Below are 9,741 nucleotides of genomic sequence, written 5' to 3'. Positions count from 1 at the left end.
CAGAACAGAATAGAATAAGAATAGAATTAGAACAGAATAGAATAGAATAGAATAGAATAAGAATTAGAATAGAATTAAAATAGAATAGAATATAATAGAATAAGGAATAGAATAGAATAGAACAGGATAAGAATAAGAATAGAATAGAATAAGGAATTGAATAGAATAGAATAGAATAGAATAAAGAACAGAACAGAATAGAGGAAGGGAAGGGAAGGGAGATGGGAGGGGAGGGAGAGACACCACACTAAAAAAACATAAGAGAGCTTGGAAATGAGATTATTCACGTGGGGATCACACGGATCCTCGGACACTGCAATCATCCTAAATGCAACCCAGCTGCCCAGTGCCTGAATATTGATCATGTGATTCCCAGGGAGACTGCAACCATCCTAAATAAAGTCAGCTGGCAAGCATCCGAATTTCGATTCCTTGACCCTGGGGATGCTGTAACGGCCCCGAAGTCTGAAAAACGGTCCTTAAATCGCTTTTTCCCCCAATCCCGTTGTAACTTCCAACGGCCACTAAATGAAGCGTCGTACGTCAAGAACTACCGGTATACATATTTCTCTGGGCCTCGGAGAGGGGAAAGAAAAACCAGCTCTGGAGTCTTGAAGAAGAATCGAAATTTCATCTTTGGCTGTTTGCGTCCTTGTTTTCTGAACAAAGCAAAAATAGAAACAGTTCTTGTGGCTGAGAGAAAATGAGATTATTTGCCAAATTATCATTCATTTTAGGTCCATTAAGCAAAACCCAGCACAGGGGGAGGCGGATGACCCCACCAGCTACGTTTCTGATGTTCAGGCAAGCATTTGTGGTCCTCGCGAGGAGATGGTCAAAATCTTGACCTCGGTTATGCGGCCAGTCCTCGACCTATGACAATTCAGCCCAAAATGCATGTTGCCAAGAGAAACGTTGGTTACGTGAGTTTTTGTGACCTTTCCTGCCGCAGCTTTTAAGCGAATCACAGCAGTTGTTAAGTCCAGGCAGAGAGGGGGCCAGGGCCGTCAGACAGTTATCAGCTGCCTTCAGAGTCAGGCATCAGTGGGGCGGAAGAACAGCTGGAGCCTGTTCCCAGTGTGCGCATGGGCAGAGCTGCCAGACAAAGGGAGCAGCTAAAGAAGGGGGGTTAACTTGGGAGTGAGGCCACAGGTGAATGATGAATGGCCCCTCCCAGAGGAAATAAAAGAGGAGCGAAAGGGGAGTGGAGTTTGCAGGAGACATTTAGTTTGCTTAATTCGCGACTCTCCCAGACTCCTTGCCAAGTTCTGCAGATATCAGCCTGGCAGCTCTCCAAGCCAGAGAAGGTCTGTGACCGTAAATCCTCCCTCGAAAGACTTTGCTGGATGGGAATGAGCAGAATCCACAGTCAATTAATAAAAGGGGTTTTTGTCGGGACGAGGAGTTGGGAAGCCTCGGTCAGAACACCATCCAGTCAGAACTGCAGAAGCTTCTTGGGTGAGAAGAGAAATGTCTTCAAAGAAAAAAACCAGAAAGTCCAGCTGAAATAAAAGCAACTTTGGAACCATGCCGGCTGGGGAATTCTGAGACTTGAAGTCCACAAGTCTTAAAAGTTCCAAGTTTGGACACGCCTGGTTTATAAGTTTTTTTTTTAATCAAAAGCATAACTCACCTTCCCAACAACCTGTTGTAACTGTGACACGAGATCAGATGCTGTCATAGGGACGTGGTCCCAGTGCAGCTGCTTAAAAAGATGTGCCCCACCTGCGCTCCCTCCCCCCCCCGCAGGTCTCGCTTTTACGACGCAGGCAACGGATGCTCGCAGGGATGCTTGCGAGCTTTTCTAATGATTGCTAATGTCTTAAGCGCCTTTCGGAGCGGATTAAACAAATCCCGGAAGGTTAAATCCTTATTATTCCCATTAACGTGACAATTTTCAAATATTTACTTGCAAAGGGAGCCGCTTCTCCACAACATAATTAAAGCTGAACTCTCGCCGGTTATTCAGCGAACAAGCCAAGAATCCAAGGGAAGAGAGGGAAGGGGGAGAGTGGAAAAGGGAGGACAGGAAGATTTGAGTGATGGGCCGACGGGACCTTCTCACCGCCTAGGTCAGTGGTGGGCAACCCGCGGCTCGGGAGCCACATGCGGCTCTTTACACCCTTTAATGCGGCTCTTCTGTGTGCCGGGTGCCCGCTCCCCTCCCTCCTCTCGGGCTTCGGAGGAAAGCTTCTGCAAAAGCCCGGGCGAGTGACAACCAATTTTGGTCCTATGACTGCAGAATGCTGCAAAATACCATAAATGCAGGCCAGTTGTTGAGTGTTTCAAATGTGATTGGAACACTCAACAAGGTGACCACAGTGTGTGTGTGTGTGTGTGTGTGTGAGTGAGAAAGACAGACAGAGAGAGGAACAGAGAGAGGGAGTGAGGGAGGGAATCAGAGAGAGACTGACAGACAGACACACAGAGAGAGAGAGACAGAGAGAGACAGAGAGGGGGAGGGAGGGAGAGAAAGATAGACAGACAGAGAGACACACACAGAGTGAGTGATTAAGTGAATGAGTGAGAGACAGACACACCCACATACACAGAGTGACAGAGAGAGGGGAAGGGAGGGGAGAGAGACAGACACACACACACACACACAGAGTGAGTGAGAGACAGACAGACAGACACACACACAGAGTGACAGAGATGGGGGAGGGAGGGAGAGAGAGACAGAGCCAGAGAGAGAGAGAGAAAGAAAAAGAAAAAAAAGAAAGAAAGTGGGAGAGAGAGATGAATTTAAAAACAACAACATACAAACCTGACTTACTCAAACTATCCAAGGAAATGCAAGGCCAATGTTCACATTAGTGGTTGTGACTTTGTCAGTCAATGTCAGGATGTAATTTTCTCTACATTGTAAGGAAAATTTTACGGAATTTAACATTATCGATAAATAATATCGTTCTAAAGTTTTTGTTTTATTAGTTGTGTTATTTGTATCCTCCCGACCTATGTGGATACTTGCATGCAGAATATTCTCAATAAAAACTTATTGAAACTAAAAACAGTGTACCATCCTATGTATTTTCGGTTTTAAAAATGTGGCTCTCAAAGTAAATTTCAATCGTGGTTTTGGCGAGATTTGGCTCAGTTGAAAAAAAAGGTTGCCCACCACTGGCCTAGGTGGTTGGACGGAGGACATCCCAGCCAAGAGGGGCTCCCCAGGTTGGGGGGGGGGGTTCTGCAACCGAGCTTCCCTGCTCAGGTGAAGTCGAGCTCTGAGGGCGGGATATGAGATGGGAACTCAGGAAAAGGATAGGGGGGAAAGAACTTCAAAATGTCTGGCTGGGGGATTCTGGAAGTGGAAGTCCACCCATGTTAAAGCATGCAGGCAGGGGGATTCTGGGAGTTGAAGTCCACCCATGTTAAAGCATGCAGGCTGGGGGATTCTGGGAGTTGAAGTCCACCCATGTTAAAGCATGCAGGCTGTGGGATTCTGGGAGTTGAAGTCCACCCATGTTAAAGCATGCAGGCTGTGGGATTCTGGGAGTTGAAGTCCACCCATGTTAAAGCATGCAGGCTGGGGGATTCTGGAAGTGGAAGTCCACCCATGTTAAAGCATGCAGGCTGGGGGATTCTGGGAGTTGAAGTCCACCCATGTTAAAGCATGCAGGCTGGGGGATTCTGGAAGTGGAAGTCCACCCATGTTAAAGCATGCAGGCTGTGGGATTCTGGGAGTTGAAGTCCACCCATGTTAAAGCATGCAGGCTGGGGGATTCTGGGAGTTGAAGTCCACCCATGTTAAAGCATGCAGGCTGTGGGATTCTGGGAGTTGAAGTCCACCCATGTTAAAGCATGCAGGCTGGGGGATTCTGGGAGTTGAAGTCCACCCATGTTAAAGCATGCAGGCAGGGGGATTCTGGGAGTTGAAGTCCACCCATGTTAAAGCATGCAGGCTGGGGGATTCTGGGAGTTGAAGTCCACCCATGTTAAAGCATGCAGGCTGTGGGATTCTGGGAGTTGAAGTCCACCCATGTTAAAGCATGCAGGCAGGGGGATTCTGGGAGTTGAAGTCCACCCATGTTAAAGCATGCAGGCTGGGGGATTCTGGGAGTTGAAGTCCACCCATGTTAAAGCATGCAGGCTGTGGGATTCTGGGAGTTGAAGTCCACCCATGTTAAAGCATGCAGGCAGGGGGATTCTGGGAGTTGAAGTCCACCCATGTTAAAGCATGCAGGCAGGGGGATTCTGGGAGTTGAAGTCCACCCATGTTAAAGCATGCAGGCTGGGGGATTCTGGGAGTTGAAGTCCACCCATGTTAAAGCATGCAGGCTGGGGGATTCTGGGAGTTGAAGTCCACCCATGTTAAAGCATGCAGGCTGGGGGATTCTGGAAGTGGAAGTCCACCCATGTTAAAGCATGCAGGCAGGGGGATTCTGGGAGTTGAAGTCCACCCATGTTAAAGCATGCAGGCTGTGGGATTCTGGGAGTTGAAGTCCACCCATGTTAAAGCATGCAGGCAGGGGGATTCTGGGAGTTGAAGTCCACCCATGTTAAAGCATGCAGGCAGGGGGATTCTGGGAGTTGAAGTCCACCCATGTTAAAGCATGCAGGCTGGGGGATTCTGGGAGTTGAAGTCCACCCATGTTAAAGCATGCAGGCTGGGGGATTCTGGAAGTGGAAGTCCACCCATGTTAAAGCATGCAGGCAGGGGGATTCTGGGAGTTGAAGTCCACCCATGTTAAAGCATGCAGGCTGGGGGATTCTGGGAGTTGAAGTCCACCCATGTTAAAGCATGCAGGCTGGGGGATTCTGGGAGTTGAAGTCCACCCATGTTAAAGCATGCAGGCAGGGGGATTCTGGGAGTTGAAGTCCACCCATGTTAAAGCATGCAGGCTGGGGGATTCTGGGAGTTGAAGTCCACCCATGTTAAAGCATGCAGGCTGGGGGATTCTGAGAGTTGAAGTCCACCCATGTTAAAGCATGCAGGCAGGGGGATTCTGGGAGTTGAAGTCCACCCATGTTAAAGCATGCAGGCTGGGGAATTCTGGGAGTTGAAGTCCACCCATGTTAAAGCATGCAGGCTGGGGGATTCTGGAAGTGGAAGTCCACCCATGTTAAAGCATCATGGCTTGGGGATTCTGGGAGTTGAAGTCCACCCATGTTAAAGCATGCAGGCTGGGGGATTCTGGGAGTTTAAACCTACCCATGTTAAAGCATGCAGGCTGGGGGATTCTGGAAGTGGAAGTCCACCCATGTTAAAGCATCATGGCTTGGGGATTCTGGGAGTTGAAGTCCACCCATGTTAAAGCATCATGGCTGGGGGATTCTGGGAGTTGAAGTCCACCCATGTTAAAGCATCATGGCTAGGGGATTCTGGGAGTTAAAGTCTACCCCTCTTAAAGCATGCTCGCTGGGGTATTTAAAAACCTCCAGTGATGGAAGCACCCAGAAACTCTGGTGGGAAGCTGTTCCACTGGTTAATTGTCCTCACCATTAGGAAGTTTCTCCTTAATTCCAGGTTGCTTCTCTCCTTGGTTAGTTTCCATCCATTACTTCTAGTCCTGCCTTCAAATGCTTTGGAGAATAGGTGGATCCCTCCTTTTTTAGAGCAGCCCCTCAAATATTGGAAGATGGCTATCTTGTCACCCCTAAATCCTTCTTTTCACTGAACTATACCAACCCAGTTCCTGCCACCATTCTTCGTATGTTTTAGCCTCCAGTCCCCTAATCCTCTTTGTTGCTCTTCTCTGCACTTTTTCTATAGTCTCCACATCTTTTTTTTAATGATATGGTGACCCAAACTGGATGCAGGATTCCAGGTGTGGTGGATGGGCTGGGGCTGGAACATTTCATAATCTCTATGTAGATTAAGTAAAGGTAAAGGTTCCCCTCGCACATACGTGCTAGTCGTTCCCAACTCTAGGGGGCAGTGCTCATCCCTGTTTCAAAGCCGAAGAGCCAGCGCTGTCCAAAGACATCTCCGTGGTCATGTGGCCGGCATGGCTCAACGCTGAAGGTGCACAGAATGCTGTTCCCTTCCCACCAAAGGTGGTTCCTATTTTTCTACTTGCATTTTTGACGTGCTTTCGAACTGCTAGGTTGGCAGAAGCTGGGACAAGTCACGGGAGCTCCCTCCGTTATGCGGTGCTAGGGATTCGGACCGCCGAACTGCCAACCTTTCTGATCGATAAGCTCAGTATCTTAGCCTCTGAGCTACCGCGTCCCTGTTCCACGTAGGCTCTCACAAGGAAATCTTTGCCTTTTATGACAACCGCACATCTCATTCAAATTCTTTTCTCTTCGACTTCTGCCGGATCTGGTCCTGGTGAGAATCTAATCCGTCCACTAGCAGGGATCCTCAAACGCTGATTTCTTTGGATCCTTTTTCAAAGCATCTCCAGACTTTCACTTAGTAAAGCAGGGAGAAGAAATGGACTCGAGGCCGTTCTAGACGCCACAAGAGACCTTTGATGTGTTTCAGGACAAAGACTATTAAAATAGGATTAAGACATGAGAGGGTTGGAAATATACACACAAAATGAGGTGGGTGGGGGGAAATTTCTAAGGGAAAAAATGCCAATAATAAAGAGCAGAAAATGCTTTGAAAGATCACGATTCTGAATTGTGGGGTTCTGTTGCCCTCTGGTGGCCACCGTGCATAACAGCAGCCATAAAACCGATATTCACATTAAATAGTTTTTGACGCCTTTGGGACCAAAACGGGTGAAATCCAACAGGTTCTTATAGGTTCTGGAGAACCAGTAGCAAAAATTTTGAGTACTTTGGAGAACCGGCAAATGCCACCTCTGGCTGGCCCCAGAATGGGGAGGGAATGGAGATTTTACAGTATCTTTCCCCTGCCATTCTCACCAAGCCACACCCACCAAGCCACACCCACCAAGCCACACCCTGCCCACCAAGCCACGCCCATAGAACTAGTAGTTAAAAAAATGGAATTTCATCACTGGACCAAAATGTCCATCATTAAGCCAAAATTGTTAACGGAGTCTTGCCCGATTTTACTCCCTTTCCTGCCACAGTTGTTAAGTGAGATCCTGCCGTTGTTAACTGAGTGATGTGATCCTTAAGCAAATCTAGCATCCTCCGCTGATTTTTGGAAATCATAAATACATGCCAGTTGCCAAAGGCCAAAAATTTTGATCACGTTGAATATTAATTGAATATCTAATATGAAATTAAATAAAACACGAAGAGGTTCCAGAGAGATTGAAGAAACAGTGAGGAAGGAGGCCCTGGATTGGAAGGAGGAAAATCATCCCCAAACTTACAATCATTCGTTTAGTGACCGAAGTCACAACAGCACTGAAATGATCATTTAGGATCGTTTTTTCACACTTACGACCACTGTAGCCTCCCCGTGGTCACGTGATCAAACTTCAGGCGGCTTGGCAACTGGTTCATATTTGTGACGGTGGCTGGGATCCCCTTTTGACAAGCAAAATCAATGGGAAAGCCAGATTCGCTTAGCGACCACGTTACTAACTTCACTGCAGTGATTCTCTTAATGACGATGATCCCAAAAAGTTCATCCAATTGGGGGAAAAGTCACTTTTAATGGCTGTATCGCTTAACGACAGACTCCTTTGAGGTCGTAAGGCGAGGACTAGCCGTTATGAGGCGAAGCATGGGGATCTCATCCCTGTAATTGCGAAATCCCTCCCCAGGTGTGTCTCATCCTCTCAAGCAGCACAAAGGGGTGGGGGGGCAACCTAAAATCAAATCAAATCAAATCAAATCAAATTTTATTTGATTAGCCGCAACCCTCTCCCGAAGGACTCGGGGCGGCGTACAATCACAAGGATAAAATACACATAGGACACACATACATATGAAAAAACAAGACAATTACATTTGTGCATGGAGGAGAGTAGACCTGCAAGTGAAAGACAATAAACACAGCTAAAAACAGTTAAAACACAGTTTAAAATCCCCTAAATAAAATTGCTGAATTAAAAACCCCTCAGGAGCGTAACGAAGTTATGGTTGGGCCAGGCCAGATATTTGAAAAAGGTGGTTCTTGAGCTTAACACGGAAGGAGCGGAGGTCTGTAGTGGTCCTAATATCCGGGGGGAGGTCATTCCACAGGGCTGGGCCCGCCACAGAGAAGGCTCTGCTCCTAGGCGCCGCCCCATGGCATTGTCTAGTGGACGGCACCTGGAGAAGTCCCTCTCTGTGCGAGCGAATAGGTCGTAGGGATGTATGGGGCAGAATACGGTCCCGCAGGTAACTAGGTCCTGAGCCATGGAGCACTTTAAAGATCGTAATCAAAACCTTGAAACGCACTCGATAGACCACAGGAAGCCAGTGCAGCTCGCGCAGGTGTGGTGTCACATGGGAGTACCTGGTGCTCCCCATAATCACCCGCGCGGCCGCATTCTGGACCAACTGTAGTCTCCGAGTGCATTTCAAGGGAAGCCCCATGTAGAGAGCGTTACAGTAGTCCAGGCGAGACGTCACCAGCGCATGGGTGACTGTGCGTAGAGCGTCCCGGTCCAATAGGGGGTGCAATTGGCGCACCAGGCGAACCTGATGGAACGCCCCCCTGGCCACGGCTGTCACATGTTCATCCATGGACAGCTTGGCATCCAGGAGGACGCCCAAATTGCGCGCCCGCTCCACGGGGGCGAGTTGAATGCCCCCAATGGCCAGAGATGGAATTATCTGGTTGAACCGGGGAGCCGGAACCCACAGCCACTCCGTCTTGGAAGGGTTGAGCCTGAGTCGGTTGTCATCCATCCAGACCCGTACGGCTTCCACACACCGGGACATCACTTCGACGGCCTCGTTGGGGTGGTTCGGGGTGGAAATGTACAGCTGAGTATCATCAGCGTACAGGTGGTATCCCACCCCAAAACCACGGATGATCTCACCCAGCGGCTTCATGTATGTGTTGAACAGGAGTGGCGAGAGGACCGACCCCTGTGGCACCCCACAGATGAGGGGGCTTAGGGTCGACCTCTGCTCTCCTGCCAACACACGTTGCGTCCTGCCGGAGAGGTAGGAGCCGAACCACCGCAAGACGGTGCCCCGGATCCCCAACCCCTCCAGTCGGTGCAACAGGATACCATGGTCGATGGTATCAAAAGCCGCCGAGAGGTCTAATAGGACCAGGATAGAGGAACAGCCCCTTTCTCTGGCCCTCCAGAGATCATCTACCAACGCGACCAAGGCCGTCTCAGTGCTGTGCCCAGGGCGAAAGCCGGACTGGCGCGGGTCTAGATAATCATTCTCCTCCAGATGTCGTGGAAACTGAGAAACCACCACACTCTCCACAACCTTCGCCAAAAAGGGAAGGTTGGAGACAGGACGATAATTGACCAGCTCCATAGGGTCCAGGGAAGGCTTCTTGAGCAAGGGTCTCACCACCGCCTCTTTCAAGGCGGCCGGGAGAGACCCCTCACCCAACGAAGCGTTCACTAGGTCCAGGAGCCAGTCGCGTGTAACCTCCCAGGATGCCAGTACAAGCCAGGAGGGACACGGGTCCAACAAACATGTGGTAGGTCGCAGTCGCCCACGCAATCTGTCCAAATCCTCGATGACAACCAAGTCAAACTCCTCCCAAAAAGGTTTCTCAAGACTCGCCACTGGTGTCTCGACTGGGCCACTGAAGGGGACCCAATCCTTCCGGATTTGAGCGACTTTATCCTGCAGGTATTTCCCAAACTCCTCTGCCCTGCCCTGTAGAGGGGCCTCCCGCGGCCTCTGAAACAGAAGGGAGCGGGACACCCGAAACAGGGCGACAGGGCGGTTCTCTGCGGATGCAATGAG

This window comes from Natrix helvetica (genome assembly GCF_964273705.1).
Source record: "Natrix helvetica genome assembly, chromosome: 7".
NCBI lineage: Eukaryota > Metazoa > Chordata > Lepidosauria > Squamata > Natricidae > Natrix > Natrix helvetica.
Note: the sequence above shows the minus strand (reverse complement) of the source record.